We start from the raw sequence: 23,900 nt of genomic DNA, 5'->3' as shown, positions 1-23,900 counted from the left end.
ATAAAAAGCACTTGGGCATTTGTGCTTGTGCTTGCTCTTCTCCCATCTGGAGACCATGCCTAGGATAGCCTGGAGGACAAAAATCATTTGGAGCAGAGCAGAGCCCCTGGCCCCTTTGTTTCAGCCTAGGCTACCCTGAAGCAGCCCACAGTCAGCTGACCTTAGACATGTGAATGAGATTGAGTCCAACTCAGATCAGCCAAGCCCAGCTTGATCGACGGTACCCTGCAGACTCAGGGGTTAAATCAATGCTTATTATTGTAGGCTGCTGAGTTTCCATCTGAATTCTCTCTTTCTATAGGTAGTATGAGGGTTACAGTAACTGACCTTGCAGTTACCCCAGGGGAAAACATGAACTATTCTACTACTCTCAGGGAAGTGATGTTGCTATGTCAATTTCGCCTTGTTATGTAGCATCACCACGGCACACTGATAACTGATACAGTGTATAAGACCATTTCATAACAGCAGCAACATGGAAAACTCCTGGAAGTCAGAGTCTTCTATTTATGTTATGTTCCAAATAAAAGCAGAAGCAACAGGCACATGGTACATACGTTTTAGACAAAAAACCCAACAGCAATCTGGCTTCTTTGACAGTAGTAGAATATTTCATGTTTTTCCCTGGGGAACTGCAGGGTGAGCTATGTAACCCATCACTTGTCAAGTAAAATCACGAACTATTTTTACACAGGAATAGCCAGCAGCTAACTTAAATGCCTTTTGGAACCAATAGGTAGAAAGAGGTGGGTATGTTATAATTCAGGGGTTTTTTTTCATTGTTCTTTAAGGAGTTTTAAACCAAAGTTATTTTTGAAAAAGCCTTTAAACTTCAGACAGGGAGGAATTGAAATTACAATATTAGGAACGTTCTTGAATGTTTTGTAGTCCAGGTTTTTCAGATGCCTTTGCGTATGGGAAGAGATGAGCCAACCTTAATTTCAAGAACATATTATTTCACATGTTCCTAATTGTAATTCTATACATGCTCAACATAGAAAATGGGGAAAATAAAAGAAAGCAAGTAAAAATGTTTCCATCATTAAAATACAGTCATTGTCAATCATTGGTATTTTAAATGTATTTTTATCGTATTTTATTTTAATAATGGTAGCACACTTTCTGGCTCACTGCGAATTTTACATTCATTTCTTCCTTTAACTGTCACAACCCAGTGAGTTGATATTACCTCCACTTTTTCAGGTAAGGAAATTGAGAATATAATGAGAGGAATGTGGCTGACCTATTAGCACCCCCTGCCGATATACAAATTCAGCACTCGTGTTCAGGAGGCCTGCAGTTATTTTTCCTTTATTTAACCTTTAATTATGGAAAAATCAAACATACATAAAAGTAGAGCAAAAAGTCTCTATACACCCATCACCTAGCTTCAGCAATTATCAATACACATCAGTCTTGTTTCATTAACTGCACCCACTTTTTGCTCATGTCTTTTGGCTCCAGGTTTCCATTTGGACTTCTCTGTCTGTAGATCACTTGAGGTTACCTCACCCTGCAGATCCTCAAGGGCAAACCTGAAATAGTCCCATACTTTTAAAGAGGCAAGTTTGCTCTGTTAATTTTGCCGAAGAAAGAAAATGTGCCTGGTGCCTGTTATAGTGGGCTTGGCCCTGGTTACAGTGAAGCACAAGGTCCCAGGTAGCTAAACATATAGGCCCTGTCCTGAGATGTACACAGCTACCTACACAATAGGAAGGAACAAGATGCTACACAGTTTGCAAAGCACCGACCTAAGTTTTATCATAAGTGATGGAACGTCCCTCTTTGAGAAAATTGCTCTGCTTTGGGCATTGTTTCTCTGGCTCCCAGAGAAAGCCTTCGAACTGTCAAACTGGACTGTCCTCCCTTCAGTCCTTCCCACCTAAAGTCCAGGCTCTTCTTCACCAGTTGGCCTGGCATGCTTGGCTGTGCCAACATCATTGACCCTGAAATGTATAAGTGGTTAATATTCATGAGGGCTTCTACCAGTGGAGTCCATAGAGGCATATGGAAACCACAGCCTCTGTTCTCAGCAAGTTTGCACCAAAGCATGAGTCTATTTACTCACCATTTCCTGATGTTTTGACATTTCCTTGCTGATTTGCCTCATGAATGAATGCCTCATGACACATTCGAGATCGGAAGTGACATCCCAGTGAGCCAAAGATTGGCTTCTCCTGTTGCCATGGGCCATCCCCTCTCATTTTTGCACAGAATAAATGTTGCACTCAAGGCAAAATAAAAGAGGTGGCCGTACTTAATGTCTCCAATTTCTGTCTCTTACGCCTGGTCTCCGTAGATGAGAAAGGAAAGCAGAACAGCCACATAGCTCTACAGCATTTACTTTGGTATGATAACATTCGTCGCTCCAGTCTCGTGAAATAAGAATGAAGACATTATTGTTACAATACTTTTTTTTGTGATTTGAAAAGTAAAATATGCTCATTGCCAATACAATGCAAAAAGTGTAAAAAGTATAAAATCTGAAAAGCAAATCTACCTCTCTCATCTCACTCCCAGCCCTATGTGCTTAATTCTCCTCCTTCAAAGTGATTGCTGTTCATTTGGTATGCATATTTCTAGGCCTTTTTCAATGCTTTGATATATATATATCTCAAAGTATATACATATATAGACACACACACATATACACTGTAAATATATGTGTGTGTATATATATACATAGTGTAAAGGAAACATATATGAACACATCCACTCACATATGTATGCGGTTCCTTTTGCATACTGTATTAAATCTAAGATGCCACTGATTATACAATCTGTCGTTATTGTATATAACACCATCAAGACTGTTGCCTGGCCAGTAGCAACTGTAAGACACCATCAGTTATAAGACATAATGATGTGAAAATGTGAAAAATGCACATTTTAAAATCAATGAAATATGGCAATGTTTTGCATTTCATTTTTTCAATTAATAGTGAAGCACAGTTATATTCTCCCGTCAGTGCAAATGGATCCGCTTCTGTTTAAACTGTTGCATATTATAACATAGTTAACTCTCCCACAATTTTTTGAACATTTAATGAATATTTCCCACATAGTGCTAAACATTTAGATTGCTTCCAAACTTATTATTAAAAAATAACACTGGATGAATATATGTCAGCATAAACCTTTGCATACTTATATGAACATTTTATAGAACATATTCCTAGTAGTATAACTGCTGGGTCAGAAGTTATAAGCCAGTAAAATGTTTACAGGTACTGAGAAAATAGAATCTGGTGATCTGAACGCCTGTTTTCCACTGGAGAACACCGGTTCTGAGGACCCAAGTGCCTTGCTCAGGCTCATGTGGTTGCTAAGAGACGGAAGAGTTTGCCAATTGTTTTTGCACTAGGACAGTACTCTCAAGCCCACACTCTCCCTCCTTTGTCTTTTCTACTATGGATTCATCTTTGACAGAACATAAAATGATCAATAAGTTTAACGAGCAGGGATTTCAGTCCTTGGAGAGAGGCATTCTTTTTTTTTTTTCAAGGCTCTGAGAGTGACCTTTATGGGAACAGCTGTGCACTTTGTGGGCATTTAATGACCTGTGATGGCAAAGACACCTAAATTATTTGTACATGCATTTGAGCAATCAGATTCAGAGCTGATTGGTCCCGTTCAGTAAAAGCTGTTTCTATTTTGTGGGAGGAAAGGAAAAGAAGGCATGGGGGGCTTCTTGGTTTTGTGGAATGGTGTGATGACTTGTGAGTTGCACTGAATTAGACCGTCCAGATTTGGTGAACTGTTCCAATTTTGTAGTCCTTAAAACGGATCCTTGGGCTTCCCAGGTGGCGCAGTGGTTGAGAGTCTGCCTGCCAATGCAGGGCACACGGGTTCGAGCCCTGGTCTGGGAGGATCCCACATGCCGCAGAGCAACTAGGCCCGTGAGCCACAACTACTGAGCCTGCGCGTCTGGAGCCTGTGCTCCGCAACAAGAGAGGCCGCGATAGTGAGAGGCCCGTGCACCGCGATGAAGAGTGGCCCCCGCTCGCCACAACTAGAGAAGGCCCTCGCACAGAAACGAAGACCCAACACAGCCATAAATAAATAAATAAAAATTTAAAAAAAACAAAAACAAAAAAAAACACGGATCCTCCTCAGCTTTTCACATTCCTCTCTCCACTCATCAGGAAGAATAAACAGTGTGGACCTGGTCACAGCAAACCAAGCAAATTTCTGCTGTAATTACACTCAGGCAATGTTGAATGGAAATAAAAGTTTATTTGAAAACTCATATAATTATTCTGGTTGATAGTCAACACTATGCAAGTCTCTTAAAGTGGTGCTTCTCAAATGTTACTGAGCATATGAATCCCTGGGGCTCTTACTAATTTTAGAATTTATTTTCTAATTTAGCAGGTCTGGGCTGGGGCTCACACTGCACTTCTGGCCCAGGCGATGCCTATGCTGCTGGTCCACAGACACTACTTTTGAGGAACAAGGTCCTGGATGAGCAGTCAGCAAACTATAGCCAGTGGGCCAAATCCGGCCCTCTACCAGTTTTGTAAATAAAGTTTTATTGAAGCACAGCCATGCCCATTTGCTTATGTGTTGTCTATGGCTGCTTTCCCACTGCAATGGCAGAGCCAAGTAGCTACAACAGAGACCTTATGGCCTGCAAAGCCTGAAATATTTGCTGTCTGGCCTTTTACAGAAAAACTTTGCTGCCACCACCCTATATGATTCCTTTGATACTGAATACTTGGTCCTCAGGAAATTATTAAATTGTCTGTTTAATTAGGCACTAAACAATGTGCTAAAAGGATACAGTCATGAACAAGATACAGTCCCTATTCCCATGGAGCTTATATTTATTTTCTTCCTCAATATGTGAGCAAGTGACTACATTCTCTAAGGCTCAGTTTTCTCATCTATAAAATGGGGATAGGGCTTCCCTGGTGGCGCAGTGGTTAAGAATCTGCCTGCCAATGCAGGGGACATGGGTTCGAGCCTTGGTCTTGGAAGATCCCACATGCCGCAGAGCAACTGGGCCCATGAGCCACAACTAGTGAGCCTGCGCGTCTGGAGCCTGTGCTCCGCACCAAGAGAGGCCGCGATAGTGAGAGGCCCGCGCACCGCGATGAAGAGTGGCCCCCACTCGCCGCAACTAGAGAAAGCCCTCGCAAAGAAACGAAGACCCAACACAGCCAAAAATAAATAAATAAATTCATTAAAAAAAAATGGGGATAAAAATGCCTAACGCTTAGGGTTGACGTAAGGAGAGCGATAGGTACATTGCAAATACTCAGAAAAGGTTAACTATTATTGTATTATTTTTATTATTTTTCTTACTCTCCAGATTTCTGGACAATGAACATCTTCCTTACTGTGTGTGTGTGTGTGTGTGTCTGTTTCCCTCCTGGCTATTCAGAAAGAACTGGCGCTGAAAGTGACTTTTTCTTAAACTTTCAAAGAAAGGTTTATCATTTCCATCATAGCTTCTGACATTGAAACCTCTCTTTGATTCTGAGACCAAAGCAGGAACAGTGTTCTTGGTTCCCAGAAGGAGCCTTTCTCTGTTTCTCTAGTTGCTGAATTTGCCATCAATGAGGTGCTAATGGTGGCATGGCCCCTGCTGGGAAAGGGTGGAGGAAACAGGAGGAGGGCTGTGCTCCCTCAGCAAGAAGGACAGCCTTTGATGGGATTAGCTAACAACCCCCTGTGGGAGCCACAGACAGCTAAGAGCTAAGCTGAAATTTTCATTTATTATTTATTTGATTTCAAAGAAAGCCTGGATGAACATTGAAAATCTGCATGCATGTTTATGTTATGTGTGTGTCAATTGAGTATTTAATAGATTATAAATTCTTCAAGGTCGGGAATGACACATGCCTTAATTTTGTTTCCTAAGACACAGATCTCTGAAGCAAAGATTCGAGTGTCAGTAGTTTATTTGGGGGGTGAGGAAATCAGTAGAGCAGCGAGGAAACAAGAGAGGGAAGAGAAGGCAGTGACATCTTGCTGTGTTGTCATGACGTAGGTAGCATCTAGCTACCACTAGAGAGCTCCTGGAGTTTAATCCTGCTGTGGAACTCTGAGGAATGGTGTAGAAAATGTGCCTCAGAAGGATCCCACTGAGAGCTGTGGGTACTGGTGACTTTATACACCAACTACCATCACTCAGTCATCGGTCAAGGGCTCCCGTAGGGGTGTCTGTTAATTTTAGGTATTTCTGACTAAAGAGAGGCCACTACTGTCCACTGGAAGCAGGCAGAGGGACTGAGGTGGTGAGGCCCAAGTGGTAGACATAAGGCACTGAGAGCCTCTGGATGGCTTAGCTGTTTCTACTTCCCATTCCTGCAGTGTGCACAAACTAGGTGCTTATTAACCGTTAACTATTGTATTCTGGATGAATCTAGACATAAAAACCAAACTGGGGGCTGGGGGAGGGGAAGAACAGGGTTAAAACTGCTTAAGTGAATTTAATCACTTGTGGGAAAGTGAATGACAGAGAATGCTTCATTCTATAAAGATTTTGAAGAGAAAGAATAGAGTTACCTTGATGTTGATGGGGTTCCGGACATGCCACCCCCCAAATATGGTACCTTGGCATATGGAATATTATAAGATGAAGGAGTTTGAGAAAATGGCAGCAGTAGGAAGGTCACTCTGACCTTCCCCCTCCTGAAGTAGGTCATAAAACACTTCCTCAAATACAAACATTGTAGCAGCAATTTCCTTTTATGACTAACTTCTAATTATCTATAAACACATGCTATTATGAGACGGTTCTCCTCCTTTGATATATAATACCAAACATTTAGGTAGTCAAAACTCTACTTGACTACCCTGCTTGCAGCATTGAAACCCAAGTAGCATAGAGCTGTGGTAGAATCATCTACAGACATGTTAATGTGCATGGTCTTCCCATACATTTTTCTTTTCCCTTCCCTCACTCAAGTAGGTAACAAGGCTTGCTCTCTTGCCTCTGGGAATGCTAGCAGCAAAAAAGAAAGGAGAGGGACAGTTCCCTTTTGGGCTTTGGATCTCAAAAGTCTATGTCCACTTAATAGATGATACTAGATCTCTTTCTGGCAGGGAGAGAAGAGGGAGAGGAGCCTCTATGGGAAACAGGAGTAGAAAAGAAGAAATTTTTTACTTTGGATTAAAAAACGGATTTTTTGAGACAGAGCTGTGTGTGTGTGTGTGTGTGTGTGTGTGTGTGTGTGTGCGCGCGCGCGCGCGCACCTGCCCTAAGCAGTAGAGATTTGAGCTGTCCCTGGAAGCGGCCTTGGAAGATGTCCCGACTGCCAATAGGAATGAGTGCTTGGGGTCGTTGGAGACCCCAGAAGCCCCAGCCTTCCCAAAGACCCTAGGCGTGGCCCTGAGGAAGTGGTGCCATCAGAACTGGGGGGATGGTGTGGGCTGCAGGCACCATGGACTCTCAGTGCTAACTAGGACGGGTTAAAGTTCATGATCAGAGAAGCTTTCCTGAGGTTGTGATGCTACACAGCCTCTAGGATGTCCATCATCTCGAGGAAGGAAACTCTCTAATAGCTCATTCTCTACCAGTTAGCCAGGAGGTGTGGACTCTGAATTAGAAGCAAGTAGATTGAAGGAAGATAAAGAAAAGAGGGATTTTGTTTTGTTTTGTTTGTTTTGCTTTGTGGTATCTTTCTCTCTCTCCCTCTTTTTTTTTTTTTTTTTTGCGCAGCTAAGCTCATGAACTGAAAATCATACTTTCTGTCTTCATTAGCCACAGGACCGGAACTAGTTAAAACTCAGGACCTCTGGCTCTGTCCATTTAGCCTATTTACTCCTCTTCTGAGAATCCACAGCTGGGAAGTGTGGGAAATTCTCTAGCTGTTTGATTCTGTGCTCCAGGTCTTTCCTGAGTCAGTTGGCTTTGATAAATACAGACTGATCCAAAATGGGAAAGGGACGGAGAAACCTAGCACAAACCATCATTCATACACAACCCTGAACAAAACAGTAGCTGAGTGATTTCCCTGGAACTCACAGGAGAGTGACAAGGCAATGAGGGGCATGTTTACTGTAACACATGGCCAGGGGACATTCCAAACTCAAGAGCATTTCAAATCTACACAGCACAGACTGTGGGCTCATTGAGGGCAGGGACTGTCTTCTCCTAGCTCCCCGCTGTGGCTTGCACAGTGACTGGCATAGAGCAGACACTTAATATATAGGAATTAAAACATCTCATTGTTGAGAGTCTACTATGTTCCCAAAATTGCCCTAGACATTGGGGAAAATATTACTTCATTTAATTCTCAGTGCAACCCTGTGAGGTAAATTGCTCAAAATCTTGATGTTAATAAGTGGAAAGATTCCAGTTCTGGTCTGGAATCTTTTTTTTTTTAATTTTTATTTTATATTGGAGTATAGTTGATTAACAATGTTGTGTTAGTTACAGGTATACAGCAAAGTGATTGTTATACCCATAAAGTATCCAGATATGTTTTATAAAAAAAGAATGGATACTTTTTTTTTTACATTTTTGAGTCTCTTGGTAAATGATAGTTGTCATAAATTAATCATTTGGGTTTTAATTTGCAATATTAGGGAATCAATAAGGGAGCATTTCCATTCTCCCCTTAATCATCCTTTCAGTCATTCATCCATTCAGTGAAAAAATATATACTGAGTTTTACATGCCAGATCCTTGCCCCTCAAAATTACTTTGCAAATCAGCAGGAAATTTATAGAACTCAGTCGAGTAAGAAAACCGATAGTCAAGTTCTAAAAATATCTGGTTGTCTCATGAGCTGCTTGTTGAGGCTGCCTGGGCTGGTGGAAAGGTTTTAAGATTTGGAATCATAAGACCGAGTTAAAATATTGGGTTAATCATATCCTAGATTACTAGCTAGCTTTTGTTTTGGGCAAGTTAGTTATTCTCTCTGAGTCTCAATATTCTCATCTGTACGATGGGAATAATATCCACATGTGATGAACTTGTGAGGTAATGTATGGTATAGCAATTTGTTAACAAAACCTAAACACATGTAACCTTTACTGTAATCGTTATTGTTGTCTATAAGAGGTTTAAATATACACATTCACACGTAGTAGATTTACTATGGGAAAAACTGGATTGGGGGGCATATGGTCACTTTGAAATTTGATAAAAGTTGATAAACCTCAGAAATGTTTTTGCTACATCTGAAGAGATACAGAAAGAGACTAGGATAGGAAGGCCATGTACCGTTGTGCATTTTGGGGCTGCACAAAATCATCTGGGAGACAGACCAGGTGGGCTAAAATACAAGCTATGCTTATGGCGGGGAGGGTCTATGTCGGCCCAAAGGAAGAGGTGTGTTTTTGCTTTTTGTAATTTGTCCACCAGAGTGGTCTCCTGTTTGCATTCACACACATCTGGGAGAATTTTTTTGTAATATGTTCAACATCTTCCCTAAAATCAAATCCTGTGACAAGGACTTGGAAACAAGTAGTTTATTTGGGAGGAGACACCAGAAAGCACAGTGAAAAAGAAAGAGTGATACAGGGAGGGAAAAAGTCAGTAGAGTTTACATTAGTAAGCTGCTTCACACTGTTGGCAACTAGAGCTCAATTCCTCTGAGGACCCTCTGAGGAAAATTTGCACAAATTGTCAGTCAAAGAATGGGAGACTGGGGCACTTCTGACTTTCACCCTCCACTGGTTGAGGATTACGCCTCAGACACAAATTACCCCACATTTTGGGGCCATTTCTCCTTCTGAGGCAGAAAAGTGGATAGACTTCCCCAGGCGTGTGTGCTTAAGGTGGGATATTGTCCATATGCATGGAACTGTCCACCACAGAGGTTCTGAAGTTGGGTGGGCTTAGGGGATGTGTTGCAGGGCACAGCTGTAGGCTGGAAGTTTTTCTGAGAGTGCTCTGGCAGAAGTGGGTTTGAGGAAGGAGCATGCTAAACAGAGGTCCTCAGAGTTTACACAGACCTGGCCAAGGGCTGATCTTGTTCAGCTCTCATTTTCATTCCATTTTCCTTCCCCTCAGTCTCCTTGTGCCCATGAATCACACAGAGCCTGGAGTCAACTCCTTCCCCTCTTCCCTTAAATAGCTGTTTGGGCAGCAAGGCATATGACTGGATACAGAGGACATTTAAAACGATAACTTGGCTATTCACAGATGAATGTAGACCAGCTGACTCATCAAGCTGCTTAAGTGCCACAGCAAAACATATCTACCAACGATCACGGTCTCCAAGGGCTCTAAAGCATCTCTCTTTCTCTCTAATTCTCTTCATCCCTGCTTTATTTCATTAACATATGTTAATGGGAGTGAAATTATTATCTAAATAATCATAATCATTTTAAATTAATTGAGATATTTATTCATTCAAAAATATTAAACATGTATTGAGTGCCAGCCCCATGCCAAGCTCTAGACAAGGCCCTGAAAATACAAGAGTGAACAAGTTTCAAGATTTATGCCTGCATGGAGTTTACATTCTAGTGGGGAATAAACACAGAATGAGAAGAATATACTGAAGGAAACAAACAGGATGATGGGATACAGAGTTCCTGGGAGGAAGCTACTTTAGATTAGGTGGTCAGGGGAGGCCACTTCAGAGTTGTTAACTGACTTGAGACATGAATGACAAGAACAAACTTCTTAATTAAGCAGGGAGAAATAGAAATTAAAAGGCATTAAGTAGGAAGGAGGGTCTGAAAGGAGGCAATGTGCTTTTAGGGATTTTAGAACAGTAGTTAATTGGGTGGGCTCTGAAGCCAGAATTTACCACTCTGTAATCTTGGGCACATCATTTAACTTTCTTGGAGTCTTAGTTTCTTCATCTGTAAAATGGGATAATGTAACTACTACCTCATATAGATGTTGTAAAGGTTAAATAAAATATTGCATGTTAAGTGCTTATCACCATACCTGCACATGGTAAGAGCTCTACAGATTTCACTGAGTTGATCATAAGTCCTTTTCCCTCCAAAATTCAACTCAGGCAATAAAGTGAAATGTGTTGTTTCACATGGCAGAACATTCTAAGATATGTCAAAATTTTAGGTGTGGCTTGATCTAGAGATTTACAACGGACTCTGGTTCTTCTTCCCTTAATTTTCTTAGTTATACCCTCCAGGTGAATCTGAATTTTCATCTGACTGGCTTCCAACATGATGACAAGGCTGACTGCATCAGCCACAGGCCTTATTCTATACATCCCTGCCTAAGTTCTAGGACTCACTCAGGCACTCCGTTCTATCTGGAGAAAGAAAGCATATGCAAGAACAGTTCTTGTTGATGTTCTGAGAGTCAGTCTAATTGGATTGGCTTAGGTCACATGCCTTCTCTGAACCAATCACTGCAGCTAGAAGGTGGAACGCACTGATTGGCTTAACTTAGGTCATGTATTCCTGGAGTTGGGAATGGAGTCAGATTTTTAAAGATCCTGTGTCTCTCCAGTGAAAACTGGGAGCTAATGGGAAAGCAGAAAAGGAAATGATGCTGGGGATACAGTAGTATGCCCAGGCATGTTATTTTTTTATTATTATCATTCTAATTAGATAATAGAACATTGGGTTGGGGTAAATTAAGAGACTCATGTCATAATTGTGATCCTCTCATAGCTCTAAGACTTGCATATTCAATTAACCCGTAGAAATCAGTTTCCTCATCTTAAATTTATTTGCTCAACAAATTTCTTAAACTTCTGTTATGGGCAAGACGTTGATAGAGTGAAAATAAGCAGAACCATCCCTGTCCTCATCAGGCTAATGTTCTAGTCTAGTGGGATTTAAATATGAATTTTATAGCTTCATCAAGCAGATGTTCTTAACATCAAGGTGCAATAAAATATGGGGCAATCTGTTTATTTTGCCCTTGTGTCTTGATTCCTCTGTTTTACTTTGCATGAGAGCAGAAACTGAAATATAATATCAGAACTGTAAAAAGTTCATAAAATAGCTTTATTTTAAAATAGCTTTATTTTTTTCTTTTAAACTTCTCAATCCAAGAGAATTTGGATCCTGCTAGAAACTGTTCTGTCAAGATTTCATTAGAATCTGTTTTATTAACTACCAGTTTCTATAAGCATCTGTTATGAAAAATGTTAGGGCATAAAAGTAGAAATAATACAAGGAAATATAATTTATTTGTTGGGAATATAAAAAAGTACAGTAAAGGTTTACCAAATCCCTTGGGGCAAGTGTTTAATAAGGAATCATTCTAATTAACCAGCAAAAATCAGTACTAGAAAATAAAGCACGTAATTCACAGCCTGAAACTCACTCTTTAATTTCTCTAGTTTCCTCTCAAACCGAACTTCCCTAGTTGGAGATATTTGCTGGTTTTGTTTTACAGAAAGATTCTTTTTTTCCTGTTGAAATTTAATGCTTCTTATAAGAGCTGAGAATGGTAGTTCATTTAGCCATTAGTTCTCAACAGAGATTGTTACTGTCAATAGAAAAGGGCTAACCAATCATGGTGATGATAATGATGAAATGTCTCCTTTGGCCACAGCTAAAAATTTTTTTAAGATTTTTTTGATGTGGACAATTTTTAAAGTCTTATTGAATTTGTTACAATACTGCTTCTGTTTTATGTTTTGGTTTTTTGGCCACAAGGTATGTGGGATCTGAGCTCCCCGACCAGGGATGGAACCTGCACCCCCTGCATTGGAAGGCGAAGTCTTAACCACTGGACCGCCAGGGAAGTCCCATAGCTACAATTTTGAGGGGAGATTGATGAATTTCTTCTCCTGACCAGTAGAAATGACAAACCACATCCAACCTATTTTCCCTTTGCTTTGTACCACTTCTTCTCTCCCTCTGCCCTTTATTGGACTATTAGTTAACCAACCACAGTATCACTTACTACTTCTGAAATTCTCCTTTTTTATAAAAAAAAGAATTCCATAGGCATATAGGTATAACTGACCCATAAAATTGTAAGATATTTAAAGTGTACATTGTGATGATTTGATGTATGTATACATTGTAAAAAGATTCTCCCCATTTAGGTAATTAACATAACCATCACATCAGAAATTTATCTTTTTAGAATAAAAATGTTCTTACCAAATAAACAAACAAACAAATAAATAAATAAATTTTCCTGTAAGTCATGTCAAAAGATGAAGCTTTGACCATAGCATCAGGTATCTAGAGGCACCCACCACCCTTTGCCTGGTGTCATCAGGGGGCATAGAGCAGCCAACCGCTTTCGATTTCCTTAAGAGCAAAAATGGTACCTTAAGCCAGGATTCTGAACTTCCTCGGGGACTGCTCCAATCTTAGTTGAGTGTATCTGGGTGAAGTTGAGTCCCCCTCCAGCTCCAGGTGCAGATCTTGTGACCCAGGCCTATGCCAATTGAAGGATTGTTCCCCTTGCCTATATAAGAAATGGGTACAGCACCAAATCAGGGCAGAGGTTCAACTAAAGGCATTTCTTATAAGCTCCTAGAGAAGCAGGCACTCTCCCTCCCACTGGACATAGATAAGGAATCATATAGTCTGAAAAGTGTTGCTGTTTATGTTGGGAGCACATGGAGTGAGGTTGCCCAAAACAGATCCAGCAATGAGGAATCAGAATTAAGAAATGGAAAGAGAGAAACTAAGTCCTGGTAACACATTTTTCAGCACCTAGATCAAAGCTTACCTGAAGCCTGTTGAGCTTTTCAATGACATGAACCAATAAATATTTTTTAATGTTTCCAGTTTGGATTGGATTTTCTTTTGCTTTCAACAAAAAGAGTTTTAGCTGATATGCTATAAAACAACAATAACACCCTATCAGTCTTCTGTTTTAAAATCCCCTAGTAGCTTCTCATTTTCTTCAAGATAAATTCACATGGCTTAGCTTAGCAGAGGATCTGACCCATATAGTTCTTATTCTGAGCTTCTTCCCTCTGGGGATACCCAATTTCCTTGGATCCCTTCAGTGCATTATGATTTTTCTTATCTATGTGCTTTGTATACATTGGCATAACATAGCTCTAGATCTAGAGAAAGACAGTCTCAATTCCATTATCTGTAAACTGGGAATAATAACAGCATGTTCCCTATGGAGTTGATGTAATGAGTCCCATGAGAGAGTATGTGCAAAGTATTTAACACATGTATCTTTTCAATAAGTGTTTATTAAATGAAAAATATAAACACAAATTAAAGAAGCAATTCTCTGATGTTCTGGGTGATTCATGTGATAAATGCTTTATGAGGAATATCTAACATTTCCAGACCCACTTCTCACCATGTTGGAATTTTTACACTGAAATGGTCAGAACATACAATTTCCAACTAATTAAAAGTGCTCTCAAATTGAAAGGGGAGAGGTGATCCATTGGGTCTCTTAACCTCAGAGAGAATTATGGGTTCTCTTTTTTATAATAAGTTCTCCTCTTTGCTCCAGAAGTCCCATGTATTAGTGTCTTCGTAGAGAGATTCGTTTCAATAGTACGTACACTTTGCTTCTACTGAAACTCTACTGTTGATGACTTCACTGAGTTATTAATTCAGGCCCTTTTCAAGTGAGTCCTGATGAGTTCATGGGTCTACTCCAAGCCTCAGTTAACTCAGCTGAGGAGGGCCTAAAACGCATGAAATGGCCCCAGGTGAGCCAGTATAGAATCCAAGTCTCATTTTTCTGGATTCTGTAGACATGGATTTACAGCAGGATGACGATAACGGTGTAGTGATGAAGGAAGCAGAGTGAGTTATGGTTTGGACATGGGCTCAGGAGCTGTGCCGGCCAATACTCCAGCTGCAGTCACTGAGTACTTGACCTGTGACTACAGGAACTGAAGAACTGAATGTTTAATTTTATTTAGTATCAAATTAAACTTAAATTAAAAAGTGGCTACCCAGTTCAGTAATCAGAAACTTTTAAGTATGCTTGGAACAATTTGTGTATGTTTATCTTAATTTTCATCTGTAAGTTTTATGAAATTGAAATACAGATGAAGTATTTCTGCTGGAAATTTAGCATTCAAATGGAGATGTGCTCTAGGTACAAAATACACACTGGATTTCAAAACTTCATATGATTAAAAGGAATGTTAAATATCCCATTAATAATCATTACATTGATCATATATTGAAATGGTATTTTCGATATATTGGGTTAAGTAGAAACTATCATTAAAATTAATTTCACCTGGTTCTTTTTACTTTTAAATATAGTTAGTAGAAAATTTTAAATTGTATTATATGCCTTGCGTTATATTTCTGTTGGATAGCCCTGCTCTGGAGTGGACTCATCTAGTTCAAATCTTAGCTCTTATAAGCTGTGTGACCTTAGGCAGGTCATTTAACCTCTCTGGGTGGAGTGAAACTTATAATAGTAATGTTCATCTTTTGTTCCTTTCTTTTTTAAGAATAACATGACTTAATACATTCCTTGTGCTTCACACAATGACACACCATAGTATGCAATAAATGCTAGTTCTTAATGCGGTCAATGTGTATAAATTATCACTTTGCGTATTTATTATCTATGCTACAATTTTCACTTGGGAAAATACCAAAACACTATTATCATGCCTTTGATTCCACTGTAGCCAAGTTCCTCTGGTTTGTTCTAAAAATGAAGATTGATACAATATTAACCAAAGCAATGAGGACATGTGTGGTATGTTAGAAAGAACACTGTTTTTGGAGTCAAGGGGCGTGCCTGTTCATCTCTGACCTGCTGTTGCCTCACAGTGGCACCTTGTTCCACTCACTGTTGGTCTCTGGGCCTCAGTTTCTTCATAAATAAGTTACTGATGCTGGAGTAGATGATGCCTCAGCTCCTTTGCAGATATAAAATCCTGGAATTCATTTGAAGTTGAAGAGCATGAAGCCATGTGTTAGGTGGAAAGGAACCCAGCTGGGAAGGTGAAAAGAGAGAAAGAAAGAGAAAGTGTTTAAAAGTAGAAGTTCTTATAAAAACTATCAGGTGTAGAATGGATAAACAACAAAGTCCTACTGTATAGCACAGGGAACTATATTCAATATGCTGTGATAAACCATAATGGAAAAGAATACGAAAAAGAATATGTATATATACATATATAACCAAATCACTTTGCTGTACAGTAGAAATTAACACAACATTGTAAATCAAGTATACTTCAATAAAGCAACTGTTTTAAAAAAGTAGAAGTTCTTTCCATGAGGCTCTCAATTTAAGTTTTTTCCAAATAAGTCCTGCTGAGGTTCACGGGTCAACCCCAAGGCTCGGTTAACTCAGCTGAGGAGGGCCCAGGAAGCACGAGGCGGCCCTGGGTGAAATGTGTTGTAGGTTTCAATTCTCATTTTCTTGGATTCTGACAGTATATTATTAGCATAGCATTAAAGGAGGCAGAGTGGAATGGTAGTAGTGATTGAATCCCTAAGGATAATTCCTTCCAATTTATAAACATGAACTCATTTGACACTCACAAACCTATGAGGTAGGTTTTATCATGGAGTCTAGTTTCTGATGGGACATGTAGACAAGAGAACTTGAACAAACTGCCCAAGGTCACGCTGCTAGCCCTGAATTCAAACCCAGACAGTCTGACCCCAGTTCTCACACTTAGCACTGTGCTGTGCTGGCCTACTCGTGCCAGCACCCTGCCAAGTATTGGGGTTACTGGAGAAAACATGACATATGGTTCCTGCCCTCATAGAGCTTAGAGTGTTTTTGCAGAGACTGTACACATTAAATGCACTAAGAGCTACTGTTTGCTGCATATTCATGGTGTGCAAGGCACTGGGTGAAGCACAGATAATCTCATGTTATTCCTTACAAACAAAGGGGGGAAAATCTATCACAAATGCTACAGAGAAGATGTGAGGAACAATAGCATGAAACTGGGGACCTTGACCTACTTTAGGTGCATGAAGAACATTCAGGAACTTCTTCCTTAAGAAAGAGAAATTGCATCTGACACCTGAGGTTGCGTAAAAGCTAGACAGCAAAGTGTGTGTGCGTGCGTGCAGTCAATACTACTGAGAATAATGGAGAATATTGTAGGCAAACAGAACCTGCAGATGTTGTACTCAATTTCTGTTTATGTAGTTGATAAACCTTCAAGGCTCTTTTTAAGTTCCAGCACTATTCTTTTGTTATCCTGCTTTTGAATTATCAGCTCCATTGTCACTTCCTTGGGAAAACTGTCTCTGACTTTCCCAATCAAGTCAGTCCACCCTTTTGATATACTCTCATAGGGCTGTGCTTGCCTTCACTCAGCCATTAGCATTAAGTTTAAATTTATTTGCATGATTCTTTGATTAATATCTGTCTCTCACCAGACTGTATAACCCATTAGGGGAGGGACCAAGTTTCTATTTGGTCAACAGTATATTACTAGTGCTCAAAATGTGTTGAATAAATGAATCAAGAGGTATTTCAGACTAATATTTTTGTTAGCTTAAAATGATCAATGTGAGTTCATGTTTATCCCTGAAAACATACACCCCCAGATGAAATAAACATGAACTTAGATTATGGACTAATTATAATCTACTAACAGGGCACGAAGTTGGCCTCACCTGCCTTTCTAGCACTGCCTTTACAAATAATCTATATACACGTTGTTTTCTAGGTAATATACATTACGCAAAAGCACACTGACAGGTCTATGAATGAGTTGATAAAATAGGCAATCTAAAAGTTTCTCTATTCTTTAAAGAAAAAATGGGTAACTGTCTTTTAAGAAATAAATTACTGTAGAACCTTTTATATGGTTTCTCCGATTTTTCTAGGTAGTGAATCAGATACATTATTCATAATTAGTGCCTTTGCTTTCTTTCCTGCATGGTTTTACTTTTTATACATCTTTTTTTTAATCTAAAAGATATTAAGAATATGTATTATGTCAAATGAAAGAACCAGGTGCAAGAGTATATACTTTATCATTTTATTTGTGTGAAATTCAAAAACAGGGGAAATTAATCCATTTTTCAATGGCAAGTGAGTTGTTACTCTTGGGAGCGTCGCACCTGGAGAAGACCTGAGAGGGGCCCTGGGGGTGGGGATGTTGTTTCTTGATCTAGGTGCTTGTTCTGTGCATGTTCAGTTTGTGAAAATTCATCAGGCCATACAGCGATGATTTATCTATTGTATTTCAAGAAAGATTTTACAAATTCAGGGACACCAGTGAGTGTTTTGAAGCAAGGAATTGACCTTTTTTTTTTTTGGTGGGGGGGATTGCCAATGACTTAGATGGAAGACCACATTAAAATGACTGAGAGTTGAGTATTTCAGAAAAATGCCGAAGAGAGGTTAGTTGAAGGGCTGGCTTTGGATTCTGGTCAGTATCTCTGAGAACGGATTCTGTGGGCTGCTCCACCAGGGGTGGCGGAGTGTGGTGTGTGGTGAACTTTAGAAACTCTGGAGAGATTTGGGGGCAGGATTGCACCCCCGGCAGGCTGGCTCCTGAGCTTGACTCCTGACCACTACACTCTGTTGTGGGCAATACCACTAGTCCTCCAACCCAGCTGTCATCGGAATCAGCTAGGAGCTTGAAAGAAACTGCTGAGGTCCCACCCCCAAGGATTTTCAGATAAAACTCATAGAGGGACTGGGATTTTTTTAAAGCTGCCCTGGTAATTCTGATATGAATCAAAGTTTGAGAACTGCTGTTCTTTTTTATATGATTATACTAGATTATGTTATACTTTAATACTCCACTATGCCATGTTGTGCTTTGCTATGCTTTAGTACAGTATACAACTACTTAGTGTTATGTACTGCTTAAGACTACACATATATGTAAGATAAAGAAATGCATGGAAATGATAAGCACTAGATTCAAGATAGTGATTACGTCCAGGAGAGAGGAAGGTACCTGAAACCAGGAAGAAAACATGAGTTACATGGGTAACACACACACATACATAATTTTTATTTTATTTAGATTATATGTATTTATAATTTTCTTGAGCTGGAGGGTAGGAGCAGAAAAAGTTGAAATCATTCATTCATTACACTTATTCACTGAGCACCTACTGTGTCTCAGGTTCTTTTCTAGATTTTTGGGAATATAGCAGGAAAAAAACAGACAAAAGCCCTGACTTCCTGGAACTAACATTTTAGTTAGGACCACCAGACAGTATTTAAGTACACAACTAAATATACACTGTATGTGATTGGTGCTATGGAGAAAAACAAAGCAGGCTAAGGGGATATGAGATACTGAGCCTGGCGCTGGGGAGAGAGAGCTGTTTCATTCAGGGTCGTCAGGAAAGGCCTTTCAGATAAGGAGACATTTCAGAGAGAGCTGAAGAAATCAGGGGAAGGAGTCCAACAGATATTTAGGAGGAGAGTACTGAAGGTAAAGAGAACATTATGTGATAATGTTCTGGGCCCTAACCAGGGAAGCAGCAGTGGCCGAGTGGAGAGGGGTAGGACCAGGACAGTAGGAGGTAGGGAAAGCATCTCACGGAAGGCTGGAAGGCCGTGTCGGGAATTTGGGTTTATCCTCTGTGAGATAAGAAGTCTTTGGAGTATGTTTTGTAGAAAAGCTCTATTCTTTGTGCCTTTTGTGTATGCCTTCAACATCTCAAAATGTTTTAAAAGATAGATGTTATCTGATGCAGATATTGCAATGTGAATTATTTTATTTGATTCACCATATCTGTGATAAGAGGGACTTGGGACCACCTGAGGGCCCCATGAAAGTAAATTTGTTAAAAGTGCGGTCAAAGGACACAAGAAGGGAATATGTGTGCACCCATGGGTGTGTGTGTGTGTGTGTGTGTATGTGTAGGGAATGGTCGCTGAAGACAAATTGAACTGTCTCAATTTTGACGATCAGATAACAGTCCACAAACAATGTGTAGGAGATCTCCTCTCCATGCAGTGGGCTGTACAACTCTTAGGATTCCAGAAAACATTCTCAGTGAAGGCAGAGAGGGATAACAGCTCAGGTCAGCACACAACCAGGAAGACAAACTTCTGAGTCTGCTTTTATAAAACGTCCATTGTAAATGCCTCCTATTTCTTCAGTTCAGCTACGGTTGGGGAGGCACTGTACAGACATGTTGCATTAGAATTTAAAATGACTTGACTGTTCATAGAAGAGAGTCCAGTAGATTAACTTTTTCCAGCCTGACATCTTCAGCCCATTTGCTTTGGGGCTAACTTCCTGCCCTGAAAAATTTCAGTGGTTTGTACTTTTCATTTGAAGTTCATACGAAATGCATTGTCTTTGCTATGCTCTCAGCTCCTACTCAGCTGAGATAGAGGATTCTTAAAGACAAATGGTGAACTACTTATTTCTCTTAGAGGTTTTCAGAGAGCACACACAAGCGTATTGATGCAGAGGGGAAAAAAAACCATGAGGAAAGCGCTGTTGTCCCCCAATCTTTGTTAAAATAGGCTCAAGAAAACTAGAAATGATCACCTCTTAAATTTTTACTATTTGTTCCCTTATGTTTTATCTTATTTGGTCAATTGTAGGTGTGGAAAGTGGGAACCAAGCTACCAGAGTGTCAAGAATCTGTTTAAAACCAATATATCTGTCTGTGGCTGTGAGGAAGAAGAAAGGTCAATTAACAATTTCATGTTAACATCAGCCTGCCAATTCTGATAAAGCTGCATGTTTATAGTCCACAAAGAAATCTAGCCTGCTTTTTAGGTGATCAGTGTCTACCATTCAACCCCGGTTTTATAAATGATCGTCAAAATTAAGAGAGTCAGTGTTTACACTGAATGTTCTATATTGATCTTTGCAATGGTGAAACAATTTTAAGAAGATGAAAGACATGTACAATATGGTAAAGAAATGCATCTGACTATCTTTGGGGAAAGGGCGAAACTATATTTTATTTATATTTCTAAAATTTTCCTTACAATAGTAATAGCAAATATTTATGGAGCATTTACTGTGTGCCTAGCATGTGTAAGTGCTTCAGATCCACTCTTCTCACACTCTAATGTGCATGCGAGTCAGCTGGGGATCTTGCTAAGATGCAGTTTCTGATTCAATAGGTCTGGGGTTGGACTTAAGATTCTGCATTCCTAATAAGCTCTTAGATGATGCAGATGTGCTGAACTTCTGTCCACAACTTGTCTAAAGACATTATACAATGAGTTATATAATTCAATCAGAGTACAGCCCAGTGAGGTGGTTAATGTTATCACCTCTTTGTAGGTCAGGGAACTAAGGGTCAGAGAGGTTAGGTGGATTGCCCTGGGTCTCAGGTGGGACATGGCAGACCTAATTCCGACTGCAGAGCTCCAAACATCCAACAACTATCTTCTAACTGCCTCCTATCATAATGGAATCACTCTTGATGGTTTTAGCCTGGAATTAATGAATACATTTTAATAGGCAATAATATGTCTAAGCCTTTTAGTTTAGTCAAGCCTTTCTCCCTTCATTTTAATAAATTTCTGCAGTCTGTATAAAGCTTCAGTTTATTAAAGGGAGCTTGTTTCCTTCATCTAGACCAGCTCATAATCACAAACCACACCGACATTTCCCAGACTGCTTCTGGCACCCTGTTTTAAATGTTAGCCTGGTTTCAGGGGAGTAATTATGGAGAACATCAGTCTCAGCTCAGAAATGTACCCTGCATTAAAATGCAGGCTGGGTGAGGGTTTCTTTGAATGTTCCCAAACTAATTATTATGGATAAGCGCATTGTAAACATTTGTATTTGGTATTAAAGCAATTTGTCTACATTCAGTTCAATTCCAGAAACCTTTATTGAGCACCTACTAGATTCTAGATGCTGTGACTTAGCCTGTACCGGAAGCACAGATGAATAAAGGTGAGCTCCGTTTTCTTAGGAACTTACAGTATCATCCTCACCTCTCAATGCATCTGAATTTTGTGTAATTAATTAGCGTCACAGCTGAAGTGTCAGAACCAGCCACGGACACGTTTGTGAATGTGGCAATGTCTACCTGCGTTACACACATTTGACTTTTTTAAACATCTTTACTGGAGTATAATTGCTTTACACTGGTGTGTTAGTTTCTGCTTTATAACAAAGCGAATCAGCTATACATATATATATATTCCCATATCTCCTCCCTCTTGCATCTCCCTCCCACCCTCCCTATCCCACCCCTCTAGGTGGTCACAAAGCACTGAGCTGATCTCCCTGGGCTATGCGGCTGCTTCCCACCATCGATTTTACATTTGGTAGACACACATTTGATTTTAAAGAATCCTGAGAATAAACAGGCTCACTGCTGTTGATGTGATTCCTTGCCTTCGCCTCAAATGAATCATCTGCATTGTGTGAAAATGCTCAATCGCTCTTGTCTTTTGTTGGCTCAAATTAACGTCAACTTTATTATTATTTTTTTTAAAGAGTCATATGATTATTGTGGGTAGGGACACTGGAGAGAGAACAATAGGTCTCATCCTCGAGCATCAAAATTCATCCAATCAGCTAATGTGTATTGAATACCTACTAACTGCAATCTCCTGTGCCAGTTTTTTGGAAAGTACGATAAATGTATTAGGCATTGTTCCTGCCCTTAAAGAAGCAACAATCGAATTCAGTGATTCTTAAATTTTCATGTGCATAAACATCACCCAGAGTGTATTCATACAATCGAATTCTGCTTAGCAATAATAAGAAATGAACTGTTAACGCACTCAGTAACATGATGCATCTCAAAAACGTTATGCTGAGGTAAAGAAGTCAGACACAAGAGAGGATATACTGGGCGTACCCATTGTTATAAAACTAACTATTAGGAATACACCAGACAATTCTCAAAGAGACTCATGATTTTGAAGCTGTTGCATGGAAACTATCCCTGATCACCCAATCTAAAGGACACCCTCTCTGTTTATTTCTTCATAACATTTGCCATAATTTGTAACTACATATTTATTTACCAATTTACATGTTTATCTCCTATCTCTGTACTAGCCTGTAAGTTCCAAGAGGATAGTAGCTACACGTACATTGTTTGCCACTATATACCTGATGGGTTTTACAGTGACCAGCATCAATAAAATGCTCTATAGGTACATGTTGTAATAATGATCACCAACTCTGAGAAGAACAGTGGCTCATATTTCTTTATGTCTCTCATAAGTAACAATAAAGACACAAAGAGGGCTCTCAAAAATACTTTTTTAATGAAAAAAATCACCAGAAACAATTGTATGGCTCATAATCTAGAAACAGAGTGACATGAGATTCCTCATCCAAATTTGGATGGATGACTTTCTAAACAGTGAAAATTAATTCATTGAGTAAATGATGTAAATGAGTCTTCACTTCAGCTACTTTAAACTAATTAATGGAATACATAATGGGAAAGATGTTGCTTTAGGTTAATATTTATTTCACACATTTCAGAAGAGAGCAGAGTCTAGATAAGTGGTTCTCAGACCTGCCAGCACAGTAGAACCACCTGGAAACGTTTATAAATTACAGGTGCCTATTTTCCCTCCACCCCCTGCTGAGGTGATTCAGTTGTTTCGGATGAGTCCTGAGTATCAATAGTTTTCAAGGCAGAGAACCTCTGTCTTACGGAAGGGTGTATATATAATATAATGTGGGCTTTGGTCAGAAAAAGCAGGATTCAAAACCCATCTCAGTCACTTGCTAGCTATGTGACCTGGTGCAGAATACTTAACCTGTCCCAGCTTCAGAGTTTACATTTATTAAATAGAATAAGGGAATTCCCTGGCAGTCCAGTGGTTAGGACTCCATGCTTCCACTGCTGGGAGCCCAGGTTAGATCCCTGGCCGGGAAACAAATATCCTGCAAGCTGAGGGGCACGTGGCCAAAAAATAAATAAATAAAATGAAATAGAATAATAATATCTACCCTTTCAGGTGGTGAGGATTCGAAATTATATAAAATTCCAATACAAAGTAGGTCATCATAATTGGTCACTTTTATTATTCCTATATTTAGGTAAGATCATTTTTGTTTGTTTTCTTCAGTTTATCCCCAGACAACTCAGGTACACTTATGTTGAGTATATGGTGATAGCATCTTGTCTGGGCTGTGGAAATGGTACTTGCATCT

General features: G+C 39.6%; 1 protein-coding gene across 2 annotated transcripts in view; it reads right to left on the bottom strand.

The window, feature by feature from the left end:
- CADPS (calcium dependent secretion activator) overlaps positions 1-23,900 on the bottom strand; it is a 781,950-nt gene that overhangs the window by 533,828 nt on the left and 224,222 nt on the right. For both annotated transcript variants that reach the window (XM_082344670.1, XM_082344669.1), the window contains exon 3: positions 13,176-13,315. The gene's annotated coding sequence lies outside the window, so the exon portion shown is untranslated. The remainder of the gene's footprint in view (positions 1-13,175; positions 13,316-23,900) is intronic.

This window comes from Balaenoptera borealis (genome assembly GCF_965194805.1).
Source record: "Balaenoptera borealis genome assembly, chromosome: 12".
NCBI lineage: Eukaryota > Metazoa > Chordata > Mammalia > Artiodactyla > Balaenopteridae > Balaenoptera > Balaenoptera borealis.
Note: the sequence above shows the minus strand (reverse complement) of the source record. Positions and strands in the feature narration are given on the sequence as shown.